This window comes from Mixophyes fleayi, chromosome 2 (genome assembly GCF_038048845.1).
Source record: "Mixophyes fleayi isolate aMixFle1 chromosome 2, aMixFle1.hap1, whole genome shotgun sequence".
Classification (NCBI taxonomy): Eukaryota; Metazoa; Chordata; class Amphibia; order Anura; family Limnodynastidae; genus Mixophyes; species Mixophyes fleayi.
Genome location: NC_134403.1, coordinates 265,848,915 through 265,854,043, shown reverse-complemented (window position 1 = coordinate 265,854,043; position 5,129 = coordinate 265,848,915). Strand labels below are relative to the sequence as shown.

The window sequence follows — 5,129 nt, the reverse complement described above, 5'->3', positions numbered from 1 at the left end:
AACCAGCAAAACCCTATAAACCAAGGTGGCAGAGTATACCCATCACATCACGATGTGATTTCAACTTTAGTATCTCAAAATTTCTTTGGAAGGTTCTGTGTAATATGCTACATTACTACACGTATAACATATTGAATACTATTTTAGAGGTAACTGTGTAGAAAAGCAGGTGTCCATAACAACCAATGAGATGCTGTCATTTTCTAGTAGTTTATACATGAAAGGAAATGTCTGAATGGCAGCTATGGGCAACACCAACTCTTCTTCACAGTTACTTGCAGAAAAGTTACTATAAATATCATATAACACTTGAACATTTCTTGTTTATCATTGCAGAGCATCCTACCATCTACAGCTTTCTGACAATGGATTCGTGCCTGAGGATGTCAGACAAGGTATTTATTTCAATGTTACTTAAGTATTACTATTTTCTTATATTTGCACTCAATAGTGTGTAATACATAGTGATCAGTCTGGTATTACCTTTCACCAGGGTAGTGCAAACTGACATAGTGAAAGTTAATGTCTGATTGTTTGGATTTGGTTACCAAAGACTGTCTCTTCCAACAAGAGGTTGTGTTGTGTCTAAGGTTATCTGTAATGTGTTTATACACTCACCCAGGCCCGGCGCTCCCATTAGGCAACCTAAGCAGTTGCCTAGGGCGTTGGGACCTGCAGGGCGCCGCTGACTAGATTTTCTAATCTAGTCAGCCGTTCAGCGGCTCGGGAGAGAAGTGCAGTGGCGGCGGGGTGCTTCAATGTCCGCGTCTGACGTCAGTGATCATGTGATAGTCTGTCCTGCGGTGCCTCTGAGGTATCACACTGTCTGTCACTGACAGACAGTGTGAATAAAGTTCTTCCTGATGCCCCCCTCCCCTCCCAGCATGCATCGCGAGGAGCAGCTAGAGGAAGAAAAGGTAAGTTAAATCTAATTATTTTTTTATTTAGTGTGTTCGGGGGGCGGCAACATTTTGCCTAGGGCGCCGAGAACCCTAGCACCAGCCCTGCACTCACCTACATTCCTGATTTGAAAATCAGGACATTTTAATTCATGTCCCTGATCTACTCAGCCCACATATAGATCCACCAAAACTATGCCCCCAATTCCTATAGCCATGCCGCCAATTTTTGGGAACACAGCCTTTTTATCAAAGAAAATGGAACAGAGTTAATGGACAATAGGACTGTTGGAGGATATACATATGCATTTCTCCATTCTGACTATGTAACTGGTATTTGTATTCTAGTACTTACTGGCAATGGTGTTGGTGTACTTCCGGAGAGCCGGCCTATCTGTGAGGGAATACACCTGTGTCAATTTTTTCTCCGCACTGTAAGTATTAACCCTCGTTGTCTAGTCATATACATCTGGAGTACAACATTAAATATGTCCCAGAAGAACGTTTTAGCCAGGGTCATGGTTTATATAGTCACCAAGTAAATCATTCACTGCATGTCCAGACAATAAAGTATATTGTGTTTGAACTAAACTAAAGCGCCCAAATGACACAGGAACTATGGGTATGATATCAGTTCACAGCAATGTACAGGATATGTAATACATAATGAGAAAGATTCCACTCACTCTACCTAATTTGCTATAAAAGAAAAGTAGAAATGTAGGCAGCTTTCAGCACTACGGGGCAGCACTCTGGGGTATATTTAATATTGAAAGACTTATCATGGCCATAAGTCTAATCTTTTATCTCAGTTTATAGTGGTAATATACATATACTTATCTCAGTGTTTCAACATTAATTTATCAGTTGAGCGATACTAAGCTGTGATAGAGAAAAATATACAGAGCGGTAAAAGTTACTTATCGCTCTAGATACCCCTGTTCTCCTCTGAGCATGTGCGGGGGGCCCAGCACATGCGTGTTACTAGGAACCCTGATTTTACCACATACCTTCCAGGCACGCAATAAATGACATCTATTGCCAATAAATTAAACCCCCGGCTTCAGCTCCTTCCTCTGTCCTTCCCAATCCCCCCTTGAATAACAACCCCCTGCTCATCTTCTATGTATACTCTCTACCATTTCCTGCTCCACTAATGCAATCATACAGTTTAATAATCACACAAACCATTGTATTCCTAACTTAATATATTTTGATTCATATTTTTTAATAACCACTAGTGAGCTATTTAGTAAGAATAATTCACTAGGCTTCAATATATCTAGTGTTTAGTTCTGAACTTCTATATATGTTTAATTGTTGGTTTGTTGTTATATTTCTGTCTATTACCCTTGTACTCAATGTTATTAGACTAACAATAAAAATGAAAATAAAGATATGAAAATTATGCCCTGTAGATATGAAATATGTTATATTATGTCTGACCTGCCCCCATAAAGTACTGTTTATTTCTGTTGGCAGAAGAACAACGCCATCTATTTCTAAAATCTATTTACTAATGATATTTTGCAATGCATTCCTTCTATTAATGCCATCCTGAGATGTCACTAACAGAACAGTGATTGTGTTGGATACTTGGATACATGATAAATTAGACTGGAGTGGTTATTGGTGGAAATCTCATTAACACATTAAGCAGAGTAACAAGATTTCTTTAGAGCATTTTCACCAGAAGAGGACTCTACCTCTATGATAAATACACCTCTGTCTGTTCTACACCACAGTGTATTCATAGCCTGCACATGTTTTATACACCTGGTGACTGTATGACAGATATGTATCTACTCCTTATGGTCTTCTGTTTCTGTAGGGTGCTTGCAAATAAAATGGAGGAAGAAGAACCATGGTACCGCACAATCTATTCCTATGCTGCACAACTTATACCATTCCAGATGTTCCTGAAGAATACTGAAGCCATGTGGGTCAGAATGCAGCTCCAAACACTTGTGACTCTGGAGCAATGTGAAGAGGTGTGTAAAATAGTAGGATAAGTAGAAGTAGAAGAAATTCATGGACCACTATGGGGTTCAGCAGAAAAACATCTCTTATAATCTTTGTACAGTGTAATGTATCTGAAAACAACACGTTGCTCCAATTTTACAAAATTAACTAACAAAGCAATTTAGAATAGTAATAAGTATTATGCTTTACACAGGGATGTTGTTTAAGTATATTCACACAGTGGCATTACTAGACTGTGCCCAGGGTTGTAGGCTCATTGTCCTGGGTCTACTTTCTGCCCATTTTTAATTTTCCTATCACTGCTCAATGAGCGCACAGCTGTCAGCACTGTACCACCAACGACTGGGTACAACAGAATACATGTAATTGACTCCCATATAGGAGCAAGGATGAGGGGACCTGCTTCCTAATGACACCATGTGACATTCTTCAAGCCAACCTCACATCCCATGTCAATGGAGTCGTCATACAACATGGGAGAAGAATGCAGCACCACATGTAGACAAGGACTGCAGCTGAGAGTAGCATATTGTCCACCCACAGCCTCTATTGCCTACCACCTTCTCTATACACACAGCCGGAATAAGTGAGTCTCCTGGGGGACAATTAGCTCAATGATGTCACTTGATGGGATTCCTTATAAACTGATGTAATGTGGGTGGGGATCGGTGCACATAATTTTCACATTGGGTTCTATTGACACAGTTATAGAATATGGGAAACTCTGGCAAAGTGGTGGATTGATTGTAATACCTACCTGGTAGTGCTTAATGTCAAGCTGACTTTATAAATTGTTATTCACCTTGCTCAATTAGAATGCTATAACGAGCACACATTTTGTGACACAGAAAGCTGTGCAGGAAGTGTTTCTAAGAAAAGACTGGGACATAGCAGAGACTGTTGTAGAGATCAGAAGGTAGCAGTAATGTGACTATACTGTACTGTTACATATAATTAATGATGAACATTTGACAGTTAAATAACTACCGATGGGCATTTCAGCTGAAATTATAATAAATTATTGAGGTGAAAAAAACTATATATGAGCATAAAGTCAAGTGGGAGACTGATCTTTCTAGGGGATTTTTTGCAATTGAAAACAGTAAACTACCCAACATTAAGGAACATTAAACAAAATGAAATTGTCCCTATGTAGATGGGGATGTCTCTTAGTATTTCCTAGTATTATGCTTTGAATAACTAAAGGGTAAAGCATTGGCTCAACGGGCTATTGTCATATTGTCACTTGGAAAAATGTCAAAAAAAATTTAGCCAAGTAAAATTAAAAAAGGAACGCTTTTCTCACTGTGAATGGAAAGCTTTTTCAACATTTTCCTATTGTCAATATAAACTAAAAGCACTGTATTCCAGAACAATGGAGGTCAACAAAAATGTGGTTCCCAATAGCATGTTTTCCATATCTGACAGTCGTTGAAAACAGATTTTGAAGCCCACAAGATGTGCATCTCTATTCTAGAGTATGGATGTCCAATCAGCAGACTGTGAGCCAAATGTGACCCTCAAAATCATCTGTGTGGCCCTCAGGCTCCATACGTTGAATCACAGTTTTTTTTGTATTGTTTATTAGGTGATGAGAACTGAATACCACTGGGCTTGGCAAAGGAAACGTAAAGACCATCATGGCGGAGCCATAAGGAAATATGCCAGAAAACCTTGTCACCTCTGTAACCCGCCTCAGCCCTTCTATTTCCCTTTTGCCTACCCTAGAGTAACACTTTATTATATTAACATACCAACATTTTTCTGGAATCCCAATTGAACATAACTCAAATTAATTAATCAGAAAATAATTCTTAGAAATAGAGTATAAAGCTAAACCTGTAGACACAGACACAACATTATAAGGGTAAATACATCCTAGAGATACTGAGAGAACGATTATAAAAGTAAATAGTCGTACACAATGCCCAGCGGTGATTGCAGGGACTTTTTATAGATTTTTTTCAGGTGTATTTTTGGCCAAACGATTAAACTAAATGACTCTTATTTCACAAATACTCAGATATAATAAGATCATCTATGATAGGAACAATGTAAAACCAGATATAATAAGATCATATATATTAGACACAATGTAAAATCATTATATACGGTAGATAATATATTATAGTAAAATATGACATGCAATAATTTAGATAAAAGATGACATAAACAGCAAGCAGCAAGTGAAGTATCTTTAATGAACTGATAGAAACATACTTATACGTAGATATAATGATAATATAT

At 38.1% G+C, this 5,129-nt stretch overlaps 1 long non-coding RNA gene across 1 annotated transcript; it reads left to right on the top strand.

Annotated features, from left to right (window-relative positions):
• Positions 1 to 338: 338 nt before the first annotated feature.
• On the top strand, positions 339 to 2,965 carry LOC142140386 (uncharacterized). Its single transcript, XR_012688443.1, has 3 exons — positions 339 to 395; positions 1,248 to 1,333; positions 2,731 to 2,965. It is a non-coding gene; the product is annotated as an uncharacterized LOC142140386 (long non-coding RNA).
• The last annotated feature ends 2,164 nt before the right edge of the window (positions 2,966 to 5,129 follow it).